The 23,757-nt window shown below is 57.3% G+C and overlaps 1 protein-coding gene across 1 annotated transcript in view; it reads right to left on the bottom strand.

Moving 5' to 3' along the window:
• The window catches only part of TSNARE1 (t-SNARE domain containing 1), a gene marked incomplete at its 3' end in the record, with an annotated part of 79,827 nt that extends 64,761 nt beyond the window's left edge, over window positions 1–15,066 (bottom strand). The window contains exon 1 of the mRNA XM_082675309.1: window positions 15,037–15,066. The remainder of the gene's footprint in view (window positions 1–15,036) is intronic.
• Window positions 15,067–23,757: the final 8,691 nt, after the last annotated feature.

The following is a 23,757-nucleotide window of genomic DNA, read 5'->3' as shown; positions in this document are numbered from 1 at the left end:
CGCACCCTGGGATACCCTGGCCCCTCACCTCCCAGCTAAGAGACCATGGATGAGAATGCAGCCTCCTGCCTCCCTGCACCAGCAACGAGGAGACAGCTGCCACAGACCCACTTCTCCAGTGGCTGAGGAGTCAATGAGTTAAGACACGTAAGCCCTTCAAAAGCACGAGGCGTGTTCGGCGCTCCATCCGTGTGCTAGCCATGCGCCACCACCCCAACAGGGGACCCTGAGGCACAGAGCCTGGCTCGGGCCGCCTCTCCCCACACACGCACCTGGGCCAGACCCCAAGGGCCCCTCGCACGGGTGCCTGTGTGCGCAAAGGCAGAGGAGGGGCCAGGGGCTGCAGTGGCATGCGGTGGAGTGTTGCTATAGCAACTTGGACTCCTCGTCAAACAGAGCGCCAGCCAGGAGCCCCAGGCACCCCGAGAATGATGCCCAGAATGGCCACGGAGAAGCAGGATTGCTGACAGCACCAAAGGGCGGTTGGGATGCCAGCCACTCATGCCCTTCTCCCATCCCACCTGCCACACCACCCCTCCCCCACCCCCACGCCCCTCCCCGAAAAGGCCACGGGAGGCCCGGCTTCAGGGCCTAGCTCTGCCCACCGCCCTGCTGCCTGCCCGTCAGCCAGGCCCTCTCCCAGGATGGTGGCAGCCAAGGAGCAAGAAGACTGTGCCTGAGTCACGAGGGCGGGGCCCACAGCACAGCTGCGCACGGCCAGGACCCACGCTCCCCTTCAGACCCCAAGACTCCCCGGGCCGTGGGGTGGAGAAGGATCACGGCCTGAAGCCGGAGCTGGAGGGCCCGTCCTCCCGGGCGCGGCCCACGCACGCGGGAAGCCAGCCCACTTCAGCAGGCAGCCCGGCTCTCCAGGGACAGGCTACCCAGCGGGCCCTGGACTCACAGCCCGTGGTCACCACTTAACTGTGGGGAAGGAACCTTCGTTGTCACACTCCATGGACAGGAAACTGAGGCTCAGAGAGGTGAGGAACTTGCCCAGGAAGCCCAGCTGATCCGAGGCCAAGGTGGGAACCAGACCCAGGTCTGTCTCTGGGCAAAGCCAGTGCTGTCCCCACCCCACATGGCCACGGCCCCGCCAGAGCGGCGGCAGCAGCAGGCCGCAGCTCAGGCCACACCGGGCTCACAGTCCAGCTCTCCCAACAGGGGCCAGCGAGGCAAGCACGGCCACGGTCATCCGACGAGACAGCAGAAGCCCCAGGACTCTCCCCCGGCCCTTCGTGGGGAGCCACAGGGCGGAGGGGCTGCCACACACCTGCCACGTCCTAAGAACAGGCTGGCTGAGGGCGCTGCTGAGCCCAGCGGTCACGGGGAAAGGGGGTGGGCACAAACCTGAAACCTCAATCCTAAGGGCACAGGCTTCATGACCCCCACACCCAGAGCTCCTTCTCCCTGCCTCGCCCACCCTCACCCTCACCCAGGCAGAGACAGGCGCATACTGACTACCGCTACGGAGGGCAGCCCGTGCCGAACACTGGGGGCCCCGTGGGGAAGCCCCGTGCAGAGGGAGCGGGGAGACAGGGGGCCCAGTGCGCTGAGATCTGGGCCTTCTTCTGAGCCACCGTCACCACCTGAGTGTCCAGGGTGCAGCTGCATCCCAGTCTCACCACCACATCACACCACCCCGCCAGGAGCAGCGTGACCGGACAGTGTCACCACACCACCCTGGCCACCGGAAAACCTCCACTGCCATCCCCACCCCTCGGTACCACCCCCCCAGTGGCAGCATCGCCAGGCCAACCCTCAGCAGCAGCCCTGCCCTCCTATGAGCCACTGGCCCCACTGTCACCCCCCAGGTCATCGCCACCTCCTCCCTCGCAGAGGACAGCATGACGTGAGGCCAAAGAGGCAGGGGCTGCTGGACAGCTTGTTGTCTGCCGCTTTAATGAGGAGGGCAAGACCCCTCCTGCAGGAGACGGGGTGGCGGCAGGAAGACGCGGGGTCCCCCTTTCTACAGATGGCAGAGGTAAGCCACAAGTGTCACTGCTCAGAGTGACAGGCAGGAGGCGTGGGCTGGACCCCCAAAGCCCACGCTCTTTGCCCCGGGACCTGAAAGTGCAGACACAGCTGGAGGGGCCCCTGGGGAAAGGAGAGCTTGCCCTCAGCCCCAAACCCACAGTAACACCCTGCAGCCCCTCCCCCGACTGCCCACCAACCCGCTGGTATTGATGCCAGGGCAGGCCAGTGGCTCAGACCCGAGGGCAGCCCTGGGCCTCCAGCCCTGCTCCAAGCCTGCAGGGAGGAGGTGTCCGTTGGCAGGATGGGCTGCACGGATGGAGGCCCCGCCCTAGGAGCTGTCCGCGGTGCTGAGAACAATGGGCCCAGACACAGCCGGCTGGCCGTCAGTTAACGGCACTGAGTTTAACTTCTCTAGTCAAAGAAAAAAAGATTCTCAGATTGGATCACAAAGCAAATCCAACCTCATGCTTATGGAACAGACAGACACCCACGAAGGAACGCAGGAGGTGACGGGCAGAAGGATGGAGAAGGCGCGCCAGGCAAACCAAGAGGGAGGGCAGCGCACCATGATCCCGAAGTCAGGCCGCGTGGAGACGAAACAAAGGACGCAATTCCGAATAAAAACGATAGTTGTACCACAGCCGCCAGCAGTCACAGGAGACACAGGAGGAAGGGGCAGAAACAGACCTACGGCAGGACTGCAATTCCCTTCTCTCAGTCCACGACAGAGCAGGCAGACAAAAACTATTACCTATGTGACCCACGACACGATCAGGTGGTGAAACTGACTGACACACACGTCAACTGCTGTTCACCCAAAAGAGAGAACAGATCTCCTTTTCAAGTGCCTGTGGAACAATGGTGAAAACTGACTCCGTGTTAGAACCACAAGAAAAACCACATAAAACCCAAAAAGTTCGAAAGAGAATAGTCAACATTCTCTGATCAACATGCAATTAAGGGCTTCCCTGGTGGCGCAGTGGTTGAGAGTCCGCCTGCCGATGCAGGGGACGCGGGTTCGTGCCCCAGTCCGGGAGGATCCCACGTGCCGCGGAGCGGCTGGGCCCGTGAGCCATGGCCGCTGAGCCTGCGCGTCCGGAGCCTGTGCTCTGCAACGGGAGAGGCCACAACAGCGAGAGGCCCGCGTACCGCAAAAGAAAAAAAAAATGCAATTAAAACCAGAATAACAACAAAACGAAGAAATCAAAAGATGCTTTTCAGACTTGCTCCTCAACAGCTCTTGGACCAAAAAAGAGACTACAAACCAAAATTATAGCATTTCCAGACAGCACTGATAAGGAAAACACATACTATCAGAACTGAAGGAACGGCCTTTAAACATTAAACACTTTTTTGAAAAGAACAGAAACAAGTTAATCAAGCATCTAAACATCTAGGGAAAAGGATGATAAGATAAACTGAGACAAAGCAAATGGAATTCTTAACTATAAGCAAAAAGGGATGCATTAAGAAGCAGGAAAAAAAAGGACAATGAATTTTTTAAAATACCCAAAAGGTGGCTCTTTGAAGAAAAAGAAAAACCATAAAACGGAAACAACTAGCCAATCCAACCAAGAAAAAACAGGAACAAATAAGATGGAAATAATCACAGAAACCAAGAAAATTAAGAGAAGAGTGAGAGATAATTACACTCAAGTCTATGTGAATAAATCTGACAACCTGGGCGAAACTGACAATTTTCTAGGAAAATATAATTTCTAAAACTGACCCCCAAAAAAGAAAGAAAAAGTTTACAGGATTTCCTTGCTCAAAACAAAAACAAAACTAACAGAAGAGCACCGGGTCTCAACAGTTTCCCAAAGTCTACCAACACTTTAAAGACCAGGTATTTCAACGCTATTAAACCACTCTAGAAATGCGTCAGAAAGAAAACGTTATTTTTATGAAGCAGATGCGACCCGATATCCAAACCTAGAAGAAAGTGCACACACGCCAAAAACGAAATGACAGACCAAGCCTACTTATGAAGAGCAATACAGATGCTAAATTAAACAGCACAAAGTATCCAGCAGCACCTTACAGGAATCCCACATCAGACCAAGTGAAGGGCATTCTAGGAACTCAAGAATGTCTCGCTGTTAGCAACTGCCATTAGTGTGATTCATCAGATTACTATATCTAAGGAGAAAAGTCACATGATCATCCCATAGATGATTTTTTTTTAAAGAAACTGACAAAATTCGACAATAGTTCTTGATTTTTATAAATGAGACTCTCAGTAAAATGGGCAGGACAGGCTCTTCCTTGACACGTGGAAGGCATGTATCTCATTCCAAATCCACATCTGCCCCACGGGGAAACACCAGGGGCGCTCAAGAGAGGTGGCCTCCGCCAGCTCCTCGGAGACACTGAAGCATGAGTCCACGCAGTTACGTAACAGAAGGAACCTGGCATATAAAAACTGGAAAGGGGAAGGTTAAATATCACTATTTGCCGCTGCTACGATCGGATACCTGGAGAACTCAAGGTAATTAACTATTGGGTTGGCCAAAACGTTTGTTCGGGTTTTCGTAACATCTTACAGAAAATCCCGAATGAACATTTTGGCCAACCCAATTAAAAACACAGAATTCAGCAAGGTAGCATGGGGCAAACTCATATGAAGAAATCAAGAGTATTCATACATGTGTATACAAACACAGGATAACACAGAAGAAAAGACTCCTAACCATCACATTTAAAAGGATAAAATTCCTGCAAATAAACTTGAAAACATTACAGAAAAAGAGACCTAAGCAATTGGGAAAGTACAGCACATTCTTTTTTTTTTTTTTAATAATTTTTTTTACTTATTTATGTATTTATTTTTGGCTGCATTGGGTCTTCATTGCTGTGAGCAGGCTTTCTCTAGTTGCGGTGAGCGGGGGCTACTCTTCACTGCGGTGTGCAGGCTTCTCACTGCGGTGGCTTCTCTTGTTGCAGAGCACGGGCTCTAGGCACACAGGCTTCAGTAGTTGTGGCACATGGGCTCAGCAGTTGTGGCTCGCGGGCTCTAGAGCGCAGGCTCAGTAATTGTGGCACACAGGCTTAGTTGCTCCACGGCATGTGGGATCTTCCCCGACCAGGGCTCGAACCCGTGTCCCCTTCATTGGCAGGCAGATTCTTAACCACTGAGCCACCAGGGAAGCCCTACAGCACATTCTTAAGAAGGAAGATTCAATGTCATAAAGATGTCGCTCTCCCTAAGTTAGTTTGTACATGTAACATAATTCCAACCCAAAACCAACCAGGTTTTAGGGATGCGAGTGTGTGTATGTATGTGTTTGGTGGTGGGGACTGAGTAAAGAATAGACAAGCTAATTCAAAGTTCATATGTAAAGATAATCTAGAATAGGCAAAAAAATTATGACCAAAGAGCAATGAGTTCTTTGATATACCGAAACACAGTATAAGGCCTTAAAAATTAAAATAGATGGGCTTCCCTGGTGGCGCAGTGGTTGAGAGTCCGCCTGCTGATGTAGAGGACACAGGTTCGTGCCCCGGTCCGGGAAGATCCCACATGCCACAGAGCTGCTGGGCCCGTGAGCCATGGCCGCTGAGCCTGCGCGTCCGGAGCCTGTGCTCCGCAACGGGAGAGGCCACAACAGTGAGAGGCCCGCGTACGGCAAAAAAAAAAAAAAAAATTAAAATAGAGGTTACAACTGTACACATGGACAGTGGAACAGCTTACAGGCAAACAAACGTAATCAATCTTGAGAAAGAACAATAAAGTTGGACGCATCACCCATCGTGATTTCAACATATACTACAAAGTGACAGTCACTGAAACAGTATGCTACTGGCATAAGACGAGCACACAGACCAATGGCACAGAATAGGGAGCCCAGAAGGAAATCGACACACAGTCACTGGATCTGCCAAGGGTGCCAAGAACACAGAGCGGGGAGAGGACAGTCTCCGTGACAAATGATGCCAGGAAACTGAAGCTGAACCTGCAAGAGAATGAACTTGGACCCTATGTTACACCACGCACACAAGTCAACTCAAAATCAATTAAGGACTTAAAACACGAGACCCAAACTGTAAAACTCCTAGAGGAAAGCACAGGGGAGAGGCTCACAGCACTGGGCTTGGCAGTGACTCCATGGGTATGATGCCAAAAGCACAAAGTAACAGAAACAAGAAACAGCTAAGTGGGACTACATCAAACTACAAAGCTGCCGCAAAGCAAAGGAAGTAGTCATCGAGCGAAAAGGCACCTACGGAGCGGGAGACCTTCCTCGCCTCACAATGGGGCTGCACCCTGATAAGCCCACGGTAAACTGAAGGTAAGTCGAAAATGCATTTAAAACACTGAACCTACCAAAGGTCACAGCTTAGCCTGGCCTTCCTGAAACGTGCTCAGAACACGCACATTAGCCTACAAGTGGGCAAAACCATCTAGCACAAAGCCTGTTTTACACTAAAGTGTGGACTATCTCACGTGACTGATTGAACACTGTACTGAAATTGAATACAGAATAGCTGTCTGGGCACCGGCTGGTCACCCTCGTGACCTCGGGGCTGATGGGGAGCTGCGGCTGCCACTGCCCAGCATCACAAGAGTATCCACCCCACATCGCTGGTCCAGGAAAAGACCAAAATTCAAAATTCGAAGCATGGTTTCTACTGAATGTGTGTCACTTTCGCAGCATGAAACGTCAAAAAAACTGTAAAATTGCTAAGAGGAGCCATGCTAAGTATACGACTGTGTGCATCACATAAGGGGTTAATCTCCAAATCATATAAGGAACTCCGACAATTCAATAGCTTAAGAAAACTAATAAATTACCCAATTATAAAACGGGCTAAGGACCTGAATAGACATGTTTCCAAGAAAGACATACCAATGGCCAAGAGGCACATGAAAAGATGTTCAACGTAAGTAATCATCAGAGAGATGCAAATCGAAACCACAATGAGATGTCACCTCACACCTGTCAGAATGGCTATTATCAAAAAAAGAAGAAAAGAGAGAGAGAGAATAAGTGCTGGCAAGGATGTGGAGAAACTGGAACCCTGTACACTGACCGTGGGAACACGAAACGGCACAGTCGCTATGGAAAACAGTATGAAGCTTCCTCAAAAATTAAAAATAGAACTACCACGTGATCCAGCAGTACCGCTTCTGAGCATTTATTCTAAAGAATTAAAATCAGGATCTCCAAGGTACTCTGTGCCCCATGTTCACTGCAGTGTTATTCACAACAGCCAAGATATGGAAACAACCGAAGCATCTGTCTGCAGAGGCATGGGTAAAGGAGACGCAGCATATCCATATGATGGGTATCATTCAGCCTCTAAAAAGGAAATTCTGCAGTGCGTGACAACACGGATGGACCTTGAGGACATTATGCAAAGTGAAATAAGCCAGTCACAGAAGTACAGACACTGCATGACTCCGCCTATACGAGGGATCTATAACATAGTCCAGTTCAAAGAACTACCGAGTGGAACGGTGGCTGCCCGGTGCTGGGGCAGGGGACATGCAGAGCTGCTAATCAGCACGCAGAAGCAACATGATGTGGCTCCAGAGCGCGTGTGGGCAACGCCGCACCTGGTCGACAGCATGCGGTACTTGCACTGTGCATGCAGTCCTGTACTGTGCACTTCAATCTGCGAAGGGGGAAGGTCTCACGTGAAGGGCTGTTACCAGGATAAATACATTATTTTAAAATTTAAATACAGATGGCCGTTTAGGGCATGACTAAGCTAGAACCTAAAGCCGGTGGGGGAAGAAACGGATTCTTTAATAACTCGGACAGGACTACTAGTAGACCATCTGGGAGAAAATTAAGGTCAGACTCGTACCTCACACCACACACCAGGATAAAAGACAAATGAATAAAAACTTTAAAAGGAAATCAACGAAAATGAGAAGAAAACACAGGACTTCTTTTTAAACTTGAAGAAAAGAAGCACTCGTTAACTATGACTCAAAATCCAAACACCACATGTGAAAGTTGACGGATCTCACTACGCGAAAGGACAACAAAAGGCAGCAGCAAATGCCCTGCATTCATCTGACGTTCAAAGAACTCATCTCCATAATCTACAGGGAAAAATCAACAACGCAGTTTTTAAAACATGGACCATGTCAAGGAACAGAAAGCTCACAACTAAAACACAAACGGCTCTTTGATACATAGAAAGATACCATCATCCATCAGAAAGGAAATGCAGATGTGTCCCCGCTCTGAAGCCTGACCATACCCAGCATGCGAGCAGCTGGGGGACGGGCGCCGACAGCTTTCCATGGGTATGTGGACCAGTGCCTCCCCTTTGGAGGGGGGCTGGCAGGGTGTGTCCTCATGAGGAAAGTCTGGGTCTTCTGACCCAGCACCTGCACTCAGAGCATACATCCTACATACATGCATCAAATGACATACGAAGAGGTCATTCATTCTGTAATAGGCAAAGACTGAAAATAACCTAAATTTCTATCAACAAAAGACTACATTAAATCGATTCTGACATACCCATACTCGAAATATTCTGCAGTTGTCAACGAGAAAAGGAGAAGCTCTCTGTACTAATATAGGAAGACCTCCAGGACGTTTTGGTTAGTGGGGGAAAAAATTAAAACCAAGGTGGAGAAGAAATTTATAACATGACTTGTGACAGAAAAAGGAAAAATATCAAAGTGTAGATTTGTATGTGGTAGATAATCGCATTCTTACGTATCTGGAAGGATAGATAAGAGACCAAGAGCAGGGTCACATGTGGAGACAAGGACCGGGCCGGCTGGGATGGGGAGACTTTCAACTTTCTACTGGATGCTTCCTCATGTGTTTCTACTTTTGAACCATACACACTATTCAAAAAGTGCAAGAGCACTGGAACAGTTAAACCGTGCTCCGTTCACACCATGGAGCAGGACTTGGTGATCAACACAAACAAACTACAGGTACATGTGCCAACCCTGAGAAACCTCCGGGGAATCACACCAGATGAAAAGAGCCAGTCCCCAAGGGCTACACACTGTATGATTCTATTTGTAGAACATTCTTGAAATGACATAAGAAAAAAGGAGGACAGACTGGGGCTTCCCAGGAGTTCAGGAGGGTGAAGGTAGCAGGGAGGGGGTGTGGCTACAAAAGGGCAACCAGGTGACAGCGACAGCCTGCATTCTGACTGCACCCATTGCTGGTATCCTGGGTGTGACACGGTGCTACAGCTCTGTGAGACGCTGCCTTTAGGGAAACTGGGTAAAGGTACACAGGAAGGCTCAGAATCAGTTCTTACAGTTGTACATGTGAACACACAATGTCTCAAAATATAAAGTTTAATAATTAAAAAAACAAAAACCAAAGACACTGGGCTGTCAATCTCCATGCCCGAGGTCATCAAGTGGCCAGAGCAGAGAACATATCCAGCCTGATCTGCTTCCCAAGTGCCTGCCTCCTGGGACATGGGGGCCACAAGGGAGGTGACCCCACAGGGCTCAACCTCTGTCTGAGCACAGGGCAATCCTTCAAGGAAAAGGGGAAGCCCGGCGAGGAAGGGTGTCCTTCCCAATGCACAAAGCTGACTCTGTGGTTTTAAGCTGCTGGCACCTGGGGGATACTTGTTACCGCAGCAAGACCTACCCTACACCATTAAGACTTCTGTCCATCCAATCACATCCGTTCCTGCACCTGCTGCCTGACTTCACTCCTGCCCACCTGGCCCTCCTGGCCCATAAGACAGAACCCCGCCTGCTGCCTGTGGGGCCCCCCTCCACGGGCCTCCAGCCCCTCCTGCAGGTGGGCAGCGGCACACGCTGCCAGGCGGAAGAGGCAGGGCAAGGCCGCACCCCACAGCAGCAGGCGGCTCTGGCCCTGCCTCCCCAGGTGTAGAATGAGGGCTGAACCAGCTTTAGAGATTTTCCCAGCTACAGAATCCTTCCTTCAAACACAGTCATCCTCAGAAGGTCCAGGTGAAATGGATGAGATCAGAGCTGCTCTGGCTAAAGGAAGAGGATGCTGCCAGCTGGGGTGACTAGAGCCCCTCCAGTTCCGGGACCCCCTCAAGCCACTGGTCCAGCAGCTCTCCACAACCCTGGGTCGGTGACGCTGTGGGGCAGAGTGGGAAAGCCCAGGTTCTAGGGCTGGACACGCCAGGTCCTACGCCCAGCCCGCTCTGCACTTCGTGGCCTTGGGAAAACAGGCATCACCTCATGAGGTCTAAGAGGAAATGACTGCCCCGCTTCCCTGCTCTGACCAGTGGCACCAAAACCACCACATCCTCCACTCGGAGCTGCGGCCCCGCTCCTCAGGGTCCCTACAGCATGTTCCACGTGCCACCCACCTGCAGGGCCCTGGAAGACTCATCCCCACACAGCTCCGCCCCCTGCAAGCTACAACCCACCCTCTGCAAGCTGCCGTCTCCCTTCTGCTCCGAGGAGCCAGGACACACATGTGAAGCACCTGCTCACGGCTGGCCCACCTTAGATGCAGGTGGCCCCTGGCACGGCAGATGCCCAGAAACCAGCTGAAAGAGCTGAGAAATACCCCTTTCCAATAGCTAGCTTGTGCTTACATGAGCATTTATCGAGCACCTACTGTGCGCTCTTCCTGTGCTGGGCCACAGAGACAGACAGGGTCCTGGCCCTGGAGAGTACACGGGGAGCCCGACACCAAATGACCACAAGGAAACGAGGAAGCAGCCACGCAAGGCTTTCCATCAGTCTGCAGCCCCTCCCCTGCCCTGGGCCAGGCCCCCGAGGACGGGCCAGGCTTCCACACGGCAGCACAGACCTGAGCCTTGACCGGTCGGAGGACGTCCCCTGGGGCGCTGGCGCCCGGCCATTCCAGCCAGAGGGGCAGCCAAGCTGATCCCAGAGGGCAGCCTTGGGCAGCCGAGAAATCGGCCCAGCAGGTTGACCAGAGGCTGGGGAGACATTCAGGTCACACCGTGAGAGCTGCAAAGGCCGAGGGCAGAGGCGGCCTGATGCTGCAGATGGGCGCCCTAAGACATGTCAGCCGGGGAAACACGCCAGAGCGGCCCCCGGGCCAGAAGAGCCAGGACACTGAGAGGGGATTATGGGGTCCAGGCTGGAGGCTGCGGACCAGCCAGACGTCCGCCCTGCGACTGAAGGCTTTCCGGACCCTGGACCCGGAAGACACAGAACCGACTCACCTCCCAAGCCCAGGCCTGTCTCCCACCTGCCCAGGCTCATTAGCACCCTGGCTGTGGGCGAGGCCGTAGCGGGGAAGGAGGGCAGACCCGAGGCGGGGATCCAGCTCCTCGGTGGTACCGCCACCGAAAGCCTGTGCTGAGAGGGCAGCCAGGCCCGGGAAGGGGGCTGCTGTGCCGAGTTCACGTGGGAGAGGTTGATTCCGGGCTGCCGGTGTAAAACTGTGTCCCTTTCCGAATACTTGGCAGGAACAGATCATGGCTCCCGGTGGAAGGCAGCCAGCCAGCGGTGTCTGGGGCGGAAGGCGGGGGGGCTGCCCCTGGCCGGCTCTGTCTGGCGCCGACTCCCTGAACAGAGCTCTGATGCCCCTGCCATCACCCGGGGTGCCTGCCCCCTGTCTTCCCCAGAAAACATCCCACCGCCCTCCTTCCCCACCACCCCGCACCCCTAACATCCAGCTTCCTAGTTGGTGCAGGCGCAGCCTGTGACCCCGCGACCACATCCAGGGTCTGGCTCGGGCAACAGTAGGACAGACGTGGACAGACAGGTGCCCGAGCATGGCACCTGGTCCCAAAGCCCTAAGGACCTGACTCCTTTCCACAGGTCCCAGAGAGGAGCCATGGCCAATGGTGGGCTCACTGTAACCCCCTTTCATCCGGCCACACTGGGAACAAGAATTCCAAGTTCCAGCCCAGCCGCGACCCCCCGCCCCCGACGAGAGATACCACACTTCCAGAGCTGGACTCCCTGACGCCCTCGACCCGTGCCAGGCACTCCTTTAGAACATCAGTTCAATACGGAGGGAAAGTCAGGATAAAGTCTTTATTAGTATAATCATCACCACTACCAAAGTCGTTCTCCAACTCAAAAGGCATCCTCTGGGGCGGTGGCATCTTCCAATCTGGTCCTCGCAGGAAGCAGCAGAGCAGGAAGGCTGGGCGGGCTCTGGAGCCAGAGTGCTGGAGGCAAATCCTGGCCGCTCACTTACGCGCCTGTGACTCCGGGTAAGTTACTCAGCCCGGAAAGTGTGCTGATCTTAGGAATATGAGGAACCTAGCAGGTGCTAGGTCCATAAACGGTGCTGACTATCACGATGATGATACAAAAGGCTGACGATGGCCAGTTCTCCTGGGTTCCCGCTAACCCACCTCAAACGCAGGCCAGAGAGCAGTCTCTGGAGCCGGAGGGCTGCTCAGAAGAGGAGCAGCTGCACCAGCCTCCCGGGCACCCCCTGACTCCACAGCCCCTCCCAGAGCTTCAGCGCCTGTGTCTCTGCGATGGCGCGGATGCCACCACCTCCCGGTGGCTGCGGGATCAGAAAGGACAGAGGGCGGGGACGTGCTAATGAGGAACGTGACTCAGGACCCCACAGCTGAGACTCAGCCACGCTGTGTCCGCAGGATTTCACTGTTCGTACCAGGATGCTGACGCAGTCAGGGCTGGGTCCCCATCCTTCCCATGGGGGACATCAAGAGGCAGAAAATGAGACAGTCTTCCATCAACCCACGTAAAGAAAACAATAAAACTTTATCGACTGGGAGCTCCGAGATGGGGGCTCACAGGGTCAGCACGACTGCCTGGTCTGCTCTCCTGCGTCCACCTCGGGGCGGGCTGCCCTCTCCTGGAGGCGGGAGCGCAGGGCTGCTGGGACTGTGTGCAGCCTGCCGCGCCGGTTCCCAGGAAGACCCCGCTCTCCCCAGCCAGCAATCACGCCAGGGAAAGGTCCACGGCACTGCTACCACCATCGTGGACCCAGCCACACGATACGGAGCCCAGGGGCCGACAGCCTGGACTCTGCGGGCTGGGAGGGGGCGCACACCTCTAGCCACAGACCCCTCGTGTGGTCCGGCCCAGACCCCAGACGTCAGACCCCTGGTCCCTGCTCCCCACAGCCCTGTCTCGGCTGCTCTTCAAGTGACTCTCAGCGCGGCACAGGCTGGCCCTCCTGGGACCAGCACCAAATCCATACCTCACCTGCCTCCCTCGGGTCTGCCGCTGTTCATTCCCGCTTCACTTAGTCTCATGTCACCCACTCCTTCATTCAGGGGTCCAGCAAACACTTAGCAGCCAGGCGGTGCTGAACGTTCTGGCAGAAAACAGAGGAATCCGAGAGGCGGCCTACCTTCACAGCCCAGCAAGTCCGTCATTACAGACATGGCACAGATCACAATTCAAAGAACAGAAAGAATGACGGCTGGACTGAGCCACCCAGGTTAAATTCCATTTGTAGCAAATAACACAATCAAAACAAACCCAACAGCCACAGATATGCCTGTGCGCATTAAAAAAATCTAAGCCTTGGCCAACAGTTTGCTTCTCCCAAACACTAGTCCAAACACTAGTCAGAGCAACGAAACTCTCAGTAACACAGACAGGTGCTGTGTGCTGTGAGCCGTGGTCATAACGTGGGTGAACCGACCCAGGAGAGGAAGGGGACAGGAAAGCGTCCAAAGAGAACCGGAGTACAAGGCATTCCAAGTGGAAGGCACAGACATGAGAAAAGACATGGGCTGTGCAGGAAACAAGGGCTTGTGCACCGGCAGGGCACACGAAGCAAGTGGGTGGAAGGTGTGGCTGGAGCAGTAGGCAGGAACAGGGTCCCGAACAGGGTCCCGACCTTCACCTTGCAGGAGGGGACTTAAGGACTCCTATCTGCCCATGAGCCCCCAAACCCCTAGATGGCAGTGCCCGTGTATAGGTGCCCACCTCAGGGCCCTGCAGAGGAGCGCCCAGAGAAGGTAGCCTGGATACAGTCAGAGCAATCAAAGGAGGAGAGAAATGTGCAGGTGGCCCAGGAAGCTCCGCCTCCTCCAGGAAGCCTTCTCGGACTGCCACTCTCCCACAGCTACTGCAGTCACAACTGGGCTCCTGCACTGTCCTGGGCAGGCTGCGCCGGTTTCTACCGAGGACCTACAACATATGAGGCTGACCACTCAGAAGTACCATTTTAATAGGCTGAAGCCCTCCAATACTGACATACTTCACCTGGACCTCACCCTGACACTGTCCACCCTGGGGCTATAGTGAGGAACAGTCCCAATCCCTGCCTCCTGGGGACCCAAGATAAAGCGGAAAACAAGCAAACAAGCGACAGTGACAAAACATGAAGTGCTGAGAAGGAAAAGAGAAAGGACCTGAACCAGGGTACTGGTAGGAGAGGGCGGTCAGCAAAGTGGGCTGTGACCTGCCGTAAAGATGGTGAGCTGCCATCCCACCAGGAACTAAGACAAGGGCAGGAAGAGGGTGAGTGAGGAAGAGGCCAGGTGTGGCTGCAATGGCAGCAGGCCCATCTAGTCCAGCAGCTCGACCCAAAGAATTTTCTGCCATGACCGGAGTGTTCCATGCCTGCGCCGCGCTGGCTAGTGGCCGCCACACTGGACGGCGCACAAAGAGCCCAGAGGGCAAAGGAGGAGTGAAACGTGAGTCTCCCAACAGGAAGCCCCTGGAGGGCTTCCGTGGGGGCAGCACAGATCAGAGGCACCTGGAAGCTGGACGGGAGGGAGGGCCCCTACCCTCCGTGCCCCAGAGGCACGTTTTAAGCCAAACGTAGAGAAAAGGCAGAAAGGAGCGGAGAGGAGGCACATCGTGTCCGGCTCTCCCTCAAGGGCTGCCTCCCGCTCGCTGGTGATGAGCAGCGTCCCTGGCGCCCAACAGGTGTGCACCCGGGCCTCGGTGCGAGCGCTCCGCCCCCGAGACCCTGCCCCTCCCACGACCCTGCCCCTCGGCCCCGCCCCTCCCATGGCGGTCCCGCCCCTCCCGGAGGCCCTCCCGCCGCGCGGGCCCCGCCCCACCCCGCCCCCGACCACCCCGGGCCCCGCGCGCCCCTCCCGGCCCCGGCCTCCGCCGCCCCCGCCTCCGGCCTCGCCCCCTCCCAGCCAAGCCAGCCTCCCCCCGCCGGCCCGCCCCCGCCGGCCCGGCACCACCGCACGCCGCTGCCTCACCTGGGCTTCGGTGGCTCCCGGGCGCGTTCCGTGCTTTCTCGGAGGGAGGGGCGGTACGGGGGGCGGAGCCGGCACCCAAACATCACGTGACGGCCTCTCTCGCGCCGGCGAGGGCCTCGAGGCCGCCCCCCTTCCGCCCCGTCGGCCCCGACGCCTCGCGCCAGCCAATGGCCGCCGAGCCGCGGACGAGCTGAGGACGGCGTGAGCCCTGGGACTACAAGTCCCAGAGTGCCCCGCGCGGGCGGCGGAAACGGCCTGGGACGGCGGCCGGAGGGGGCCAGAAAGCCTGCGCCCGGCGGGAGCGCCCCGCGGCTACCCAGGGCCGCGGCCCTCGAGGGCCACCGAGGGCGCGCCGTCCCGGCCTGCCGGGCTGGGCCGAGCCGTTCCCGCCGCCTTACCGGGCCTGTAGGTGGCCGGCTTACTCGCACCCCCGATCCTCAGTACCCCCATCTGTGGAACGGGGGTGACAGACGCGGAGTGCGCGGTCCCCGCCTCAGAGGCCCGACCGGATCTCAGGGGTCTGAGAGGCCGAGCCGCGGCGGCGCAGTGGCCGTGCGGGCCCCGGACTCGGGTCCGGAGGGCACAAGGGCCAGCGCCCGGGTCTAGGGCGGCCGCTGAGCACTGCCGGGAGGGGCCGTGCCCTGCGGACCCCACGCCTTGGTCCGTGCCAGCGGGGGAGTAGACGGGATCGTCACCACACCCCAAAGCCTTTCCGCGGAGGGCCCTCAGGGGACGGGTCTGCAGAGAGCGGGGTCTGAGGGTGCTCCGGCCACGCCCCACCCTCAGCGGGCGCGGGTGTGGAGGAAAGGAGGGGAAAGCGAAGTACACCTCCTCCCCGACGACCACCTGCAGAGTGTGCTTCCCGCCTACCCAGCGGTTCGAGCGGGTGCCCCGGGGCTGCGGACCGGGTGGTCTAGCGCAAGCAGGGCCGCCCGGGGCGGGTGCTCAGTACCTGCTGCCTCCTCCCTAGTCTGGGGCGAGGGCCCCTACCGCCCCTCGGAGAAGCAGGAGAGACGGCCCCCCCTCCATCAGGACCCGGACGGGTGAGGGTCAAGGGGATGGCCAAGAGACCCCCAGAGGAAGAGCGGAGGGAAGAAGCTGCCGCAGCCCCCACGGGGCATCTGCCCGCTGCACTGCATCCTCGCTGTGCCCGCGGGGTCTTCAGAAGAAGCCTCCATGAAACGCCCACCAAAGCCGACCCCAGAAACGCTCGCTGTAACAGGGGTAGCCACCTGGGCTTCTGCGTGGTGGTACCAGATCCCTGGGTCAAACACTGTGAACCTGGGGTCTGCAGCGAGTTCCCCTCCCCCACCCTTCCTGTCTATCCCCTGAAGACCGGCTCCCAGGTCAGCTTCTCTGGGAAATCAGCCCACCCAGCACCGTCCGGAGGAAGAAGGTGTTTACACTTCCACTCTGCCCCGCCACACCCCGACCCAGCACGTGGCAGCCCTCACTCACTCACCACAGACCCTCCTCCATCAAATCCCGTGAGCAGGTCATCCCTGCGGCCCAGTCCCCCTTTGTCCCTTCCCAACAGAACCCATTTTGTTCAAGGCAGCAAGGTAGTGCTGGCCCGGAGGAAGACGGCAGAGGACTCAGTGAGTCTTCAGACCCAGAAGGGACCGAAGTAGCCAGCTAGCCCTCTGCCTTCTCTTGTTCCAGCCTGGAATGCGGGCACGGTCTCCCAAGGAGAGCAGCCATTTGGGGAGCAAAGGGGTGGGTCCCAAGCTGCGGACAGGGAGCAGCTGCATGGTGGAGCCTCCGCCCCAGCTGTACCCGCTCATCAGAGAGGAAACAAGCCCCTGCTTCCTCCACACTGCTGCTGGCACCCCTCCTAGCCCGTACAACCGCATCCAGGCGTGACGACCACCCTTTTAGGCTTGTGACCTGCCCACCGTGCAACAGGCCTCTTGAGGGCAGGCCCATGTGGTTGAATTTGCATCTCGGCGCTCAGCAGGGCACCCTGTATGTGGTGTGGCCTCGGGGAGTGATGACAAGTCAGCGAGCACACCAGCTGCACTCACGGGGGCCTAGTGTTCACTCTGTGTCCCCACAGAGCCTACTCTCTTTTAACACCAAACCTATCCCTGTGTTGCTGTGTGATGTTGAGCAGTGACACCTTCTCCGGGCGTGTTCAAAGCGGTGATGTGGGAGCCGGCTGGAGAGCAGGCATGGGAGGGGCAGGGTGGCGCACCGCTACCCTGTCACCTGTCACCTGTACGGGGCAGTGTCACTGGGGGACATGTGCTGGGAAAGGGCTGGCACAGGCCCAGCACCTAGCGGGGGCTTGACCAACACAAGCACCTCACCCCCAAGTGTTCGAGACCAGTCTCAGGCGCTTAGAAAACTGACTCCACATGAGACTCCTAGCAGCCTCCCAAGGTATTTATCACCAAGCAGGAGTGGCAAAAAAAAAAAGAAAGAAAGAAACTCCACGACAGGAGCACTTGAGTGTCGTCTTTGCTAACCTCTGTGAAGGAGGAGTTTGCCGCCCCTCCTGGGAAGTAGCAGAACCTGCTTATTCCCCACCCCCATGGGAGGAGGCATCTCCACACCCCAAGGAGCCAGTCTGTCTGTCCGTCACCCAGCACCCAGGCTTGCTACCTGGCACAGCGTCCCCCTCTCCTCTTGCCAAATCTTATCCTGTTTGCCATCATTTATTCATTCAACAACCTTCTGATGTCAGGCAACATGCTAGGCCTTGGGGATGCCACACAATTAGATTTGGTTGCTAATGCCAGAAAATCCCAATAACAGTGGCTTAAATACAATCAACATTTACTTTCAGTGGTACACATTCAAGTCCAAATAGGCCATAGGGCTGGGAGGGTGGGCCTCACAATCATCAGTACCCTGGACTCCTTTAATCTTGTTCCTTCGACCCTCGAATGGGGCCTCTGCCTCATGGCACAAAATGGCTGTGTAAGTGCCAGCCATCACGTCTGCTTTCCAACATCAGGAAGGAGAACTGGATAGTGGGAATGCACACACCCCCAATCCCATCCTTTTAAGGACACTTCCTGGATACTGCACACCCCATATCTGCTTACACCCCCCCAACCCCACCACCACCACCCCTCTTGGCCAAAACTGGGTCCCTTGGGTACTTTTAGTTGCAAAGGAGGCTAGGAAATGTCGTCTTCCTGAGGACTATGTTCCCAGCGGCCATCTGGGCTCTTGTACCAAGTAAGAAGGGGAGGATGGGGCCCATCTAATAGTCTCCACCAAGACACAGCCCTTGTCACAGTGCTTGCTGTTTAGCACGCAGGCCACAAAACGCACAAATGTGCACTGGGAACCTGGGTGAAAGCTGTGCAGGAGCAGAACGGGGGCGTGGGGGATCCAACGGGGGCTGGGGGTCAGGGAAGTCCAAGGAGGCCTGGCACAGGGGAGTTTTGAGGGGTAGCGTTTCTGGGAGGTGAGTTGGGAGTGTCCAGCAGGAAGGCAGGGAGCCTGTGGACATCCGTGTGCCACTGTCACACCTCCTGTGTGGAGGCGTCCTGACCTCTCCAGCCGCTGATGGCCTCAGAGCCCCTGCCGCTCAGACCACCCCTTGTGCTCCCTCAGCCACAGGTGGGGAACCTGGCCCTGGCAGCGAGGGGCACACACAGGTCCACAAGGGGCCTCAGCAGCCCTGGGGCCCCAGGCCTGTCTCTGACGCCCAGGCCAGGGCTCTACCTCTACATCACAGCCCGCACCCCTCGGGGCTTAAGATCATGGGCATGTAGTGGCCTTCAGATCATGGGCCGTGGGCTCGAAGACCAGCCCAGTGGACTTTAGGGAGGGTCTCGTCTACCTCTCCCTTTAAGGTCCACCACACGCAATCTGGCCTGATTACCTGTGCCCGGTGTGTGCACTGATGGGCAGTACACCTGCGCCCAGGTGACACTTGGAGCCCATGAGGGCCGTAAGCGTGCTGGCCACACCCCCAGCCCCTGGGCAGCCTGCGGTACTCACGTGGGGGGAGAGAGTAGAATGGACGGGAAGACAGACACTGAAGGGGACACCTTGGGGACCAACCAAGGCAGCCAGTGCTCACTGGTGCTTACTTCTCTGCCCAGGACACACCCACATTTTGTGGCCTCCTGGGCAGTTTGGCGGCCCCGTGGCTGGCCCCAGACATAAGACCAGGAGCAGCAGTGAGGGCGCCTCTTTCCAGCTGCACCAAGCCTGCCCCGCTGTCCTGCGTCATCCCCCTTGTCACCAGGACGTAGAGGAGCTCCACCAGCTTGAGGGCCTCCAGCTGATGCCGGACAGGCCCCAGGAGGGAAGGGCCCCGGGCCGAGGCGCTCTCTCACCCATGGGCTACTGAGTGTGAGAGGAGAGGACAAAGGTGGGGCTACAGGAAGCAGACAGAGGAAAAGGCACTGCCTCTGCAGGGCCTGGACCGCTAGCCGAGCCCCAGACAGCACTTGGGGTTTGGGGAAGGGGGTGCGTCAGCCCAGCGCTGTTTCCCAGGGGCTCGGGGAGTTGGGATGAGGAGCTGGCAGGTGGGGGAGGAAGAGAAGTAAAGAGCAGGGGGCGTAGGGGAGGGGGAGGGGAGCAGGGGGCCCCTCCGGCACCCCGCGTGGGTCTGGCTCACCCCCAGGTAGGGTGTTGGGAGCTGGGCCTGCATTTGGGCTCCTCTGGGAGGAGTGTGGTGAGTTCTCTTGGCCCGAGGCGTCCCCATGCCGGGACCCACGTGGCTGCTGCCCGCACCCCGCCTTGATTTCCTCTGAGGTGCTCTGCACACGTGGCACCTTGTTCTTTTGGTACCAAGTCTCTGTTTAGGGACAGACAGACTCCTTCTCCTCTCCCTGTCCCTCTTCTCCCTCCAGCTGGGCCTCCAGATCACTGGCCACACTGGCCACCAACCCTGCAGCGCCTCCCCCGGCTCTACCACTGGCCAGCAGGGGCGGCCCGTCGACACCTGCCCTGAGCCTTGACTTCCTCAGATCTGCGGCATGGATCACAGTGTTCCCTGCTCCGTGGAGCTGACGTGAGGCTTGTGGGGGCCAACGCCTGCGAAGCCTTCACTGCCCTTAGCCCAGACCTGGTCCGCTGGAGACCCTGGGCACGTGTGAGCACATGGCCTGTCTGACTTGTCATTGATCTCTTGGGTGCGTGCTGAGCACCAGTGCCAAATACCAGGGCCAAGAGCATGTGGATGCCACCCTCAAGGTGTCTCAGAGGAGCAGAAGGAGACAGACAGGCCCAAAGAATCACCTCCTGGGCTGTAAGTCTGTTGTTAGAAGGTTGTATGAGGAAACAGGGTGTTGGAAAGGTTTCCCAGAGAAGGGGCATTTGGATTGGGTGCTGAAGGATGAGTAGGAGTTTGCCAGCAGGAACGGTATGAATCTAACGTGGCTGCTGAAGAAGGTCACCATGTCCACCTCCTGTGTCGGATTCTGCCCAAACTCCTATCCCAAACCTAACACATGGGGGTTTGCCCGGTCTCCTGCCTGCTTCCCCCTCCTCTCCTCCCTGCACACGTTGACATTGACACAAACACAGTCCCACACACTCACACAGAGTCACACACATTCTCACACTCACAGAGTCAAGAACTGATTTCAGTGTGTTCCTCCCCATCCCCACCCGCCACGCGCAGGGAACCGCGGTAACGAGATGCTAACGAGCAAAGGTAAAGCTCAGAGAGAACTGCATTTTACAAAATCAAAACACTTTGTGCTTCCAGGGACACCTCCCGGCAAGTGAACTGCCAAACCTCACGACAGCGCTGTGTGTGGGCAGAAAGCACCCGCCAGCCCCACCTCCCGGGTAGTTGATGAAGTAAGAGGGGTCTGCGAGGTAGCAGAGTGGGAGAGCAGACTCCAGGGGCTGCCGGACGCTGCCGCAAGCCCACGGCCACTAACTCTCCAGGTGCATCCTCTCACCTGTGCCCAGCCGGGTCTCTCTGCCTGGGAGGTGACATCCCCATCCTTCAAGCTGTCCCTCCCACACACCTGCACCTCAGCCTGGGACTGGGGTCTCCTCCGAGCTCCCCGGCCCCGGGCTTGCCTCCTTCACAGCACTGATCACACTGTCCACGCCTCTACCCCCGCCCCCAACCCCAGCATACAGAGAGCGACCTGTCGGCAGCATCTGTCACGTGGCTGCTTTTCACTGTGTGTTAATGGAAGGAATGAATGAGTGAGTGAATGAGTGACAGATGGAGTGGCTGAGCTGAAGAGGTCTTGGAGGTCATGTGGCCTGTTCTGGGGGAAACTGAGCCCCAGAGCAGGGAGGTGGCCCCCCAAGGCTGCCTAGCCATGAGGCAGAACTGGGCCTGGAGCCTGCCCGTCCGATGCCCTTCCCTCCTCCTCTGACTGCTGACATCCCCAGGGCTGGGGGCTCTGCCCTTGCTACGATGGTCTGTCCCCTTTCCTGGGGTCCCCACGACCCTCGAGCTCCATCAGCTCCCTCTCAGCGCAGACCCATGACCATCCCTCCTCCCTCTCGGGTACCTGCCCCCTGGCCGAGCTGTGTGCTCTGAAAACAGGTGGGCTGGGGGGCTTAAGAGCATGGCTGGGGGCTTCTCCCTGGAGCTGGTGGGCCCTGCGCGCCTTCACCTTCGGAGGTGTCCGACACCAGAACGAACAGCGTCTCTGGCCCCTCAGAAGTCAAGGAGGCCTAGAGGAAGGGAATCCAGGCTGGACCACAGTGGGCTGCTTCCTCGGCCTATCTGCAGGGAGCTCCCAGGGCCTATGAGGCCATGGGATGAGGGTCTTGGAGCCCCCTGGGCAGTGCACAGGTACTGGGTGGAGTTATCCTGGTGTTGACCATGGAGCAGACAACCCAGGCGTCTCCCCTGTTTCCATCAAGGTGGGTGTTTAACAAGGCATGATTACAGAGGCCAGCCGCGTGGGGCTCCAGCACAGTCCCCGTGTAATGGGGGAACCTGGGGGAGGGGCGGCACACGGTGCCAGAGCGGCTCCCCTGTGCCCGGCTCAGGCCGAGCCCTTAGCGGTGCCCCGGGGACAAGTGCCCAGGCCCCTGCAGGGCCAGCCAGGCCCAGGAATGGTGGTCAGTGGGGTGAGATCAGGGAAGACCAAGCCCCAGCCTGACCTTGACCCCCATGTCCTGAGCCACATCAGCATTTCCGGACATTCCTTTCCCATCTGGAAAAAGAAGACCTTGGCCTTGATTCCAGGTCTCACCTGGGGGCACCGTCACCTCGGGGGACAGAGCAGAGCCTCCTGGCGGGGGAGCAGCACCCACGTTGGTTTTCTGGATTTATGGGCCCCTCGTCCTGCCCCTGCCTGGGAACCTCCCACCAGTCCTGCAGGTGAGCTGCAGCGCCCCTCCTCCCTCCATGCCTTGACAGATCCCCATCCGTGAGGAGGGGCTGCACTGACCCCATCATGTACTCAGTGGGGCCATTATTTCCTGTCCTCCATCCATCTACCCACCCACCCACCCATCCCTCCTTCCTTCCATTCATCCATCCATCCATCCACTCACTCCACGAACATTCACAGAGGGTCTTGACCAAGCACTGGGGACAGAAGAGACTGAAACCAGAGAAGCCCCTGTCCCCTCCAGGAGTGGGCGTTGGGCGTGGGGAAACGACCACATACGATGTCCACTCAGGTTGTCACCCCCATTTCTCTAATGGAAAAACTGAGATCCAGAGATCCCAGGGAAAGAAAATGTCCTTGGCGTCACACATGAGAAGAAAGACGAGAGGCGCCAGCATGTCCACTGTGGGGGAGACGGGGTCTGTCCCAGGGCTCCCAGCTGAGGACCTGCCGCACCTCCCCTAGAGCCTCGTGTGTCTGTCCCTCTGCCCCGGGCCCCCGGCTGTGTGGGTGGCAACACCGCGGGCAGGAGGCGTTGGGCACATTGACTGTATTTGGTGATCACTGCTGTATTTATAGGGCTTGATGGGGATAAAAATAAAGTGAGGGAGCATTGCAGGAGTCATCGTGCAGCACCGCGAGCGTGCGTGGTCCCTGCCTCTCCCGCCAGGAGTCGGGGTCTCGGGGGCAGTGGGGAGGGAGTAGGGGCACATGGGCCCAGGACAAGGTGTGGACCTGCTGGTGGATGTCAGTAGAGCCACGTGCCCAGCTCAGGGTGGGGTCCCCATAACCACTGCCCTTCTGCTTCTCCTCCCCAGGCTTCCCTGTGGCCAAGGACTGTGCCACTGGGCTGTCCAGTGAGGTAGGGGCTCAGACTGGGACCAGGGTCAGCCTGTGACCAGGTTCAGGGCTCGGCGCGCGCCGAGGCTGGGTCTCAGTCTGGCCCCGAAGTGGGAGGTCTCCCACGGTCCTGGAACCCCAGGAGGAACAGCGCTCAGGTCCTGTCTGGGAACCTGGGTGCCTGTGAGAGTGTCCCCAGCAAGCATCGCTGGGTCTGGATCCCCTCCGAGTCACTCTCCTGGCGAGTCCCTCACGATCAACCAGAGCAGTTCTGTGCGGAAGGTGGGCACCCTGCTGGCCCTCCCTGTCGAAGGCTGGGGGCCTGTCCTCCAGGGGTAAAGCTTCCTCTCCAGCTCCATCCCACCAACTATTTTTGCTTTGAATTCAGCCCCATGAAGTCACCATGTTGGGGAGGAGCTGGGAGGAGTGAGGTCAGCAATGACCCCACCCCGGGTCACGGGGCTTGCAGTGGCTTCCGGGGACACACCCCCTGATTCTCCTTCAGGTCAGGCACCGGCTCTCCAGCGCTAGGGTGCTGCCAGCCCCATCCGGTTCCCTTTGTGGGACCAGCCTGGCTGGAAGGAGCCTCCTTGCCGTCCAA

The sequence above is a fragment of the Grampus griseus genome (assembly GCF_964374135.1).
Source record: "Grampus griseus genome assembly, chromosome: 17".
Taxonomy (NCBI): Eukaryota; Metazoa; Chordata; class Mammalia; order Artiodactyla; family Delphinidae; genus Grampus; species Grampus griseus.
The sequence above is the reverse complement of the archived record's forward strand: the minus strand, read 5'-3'. Positions and strand labels throughout refer to the sequence as shown.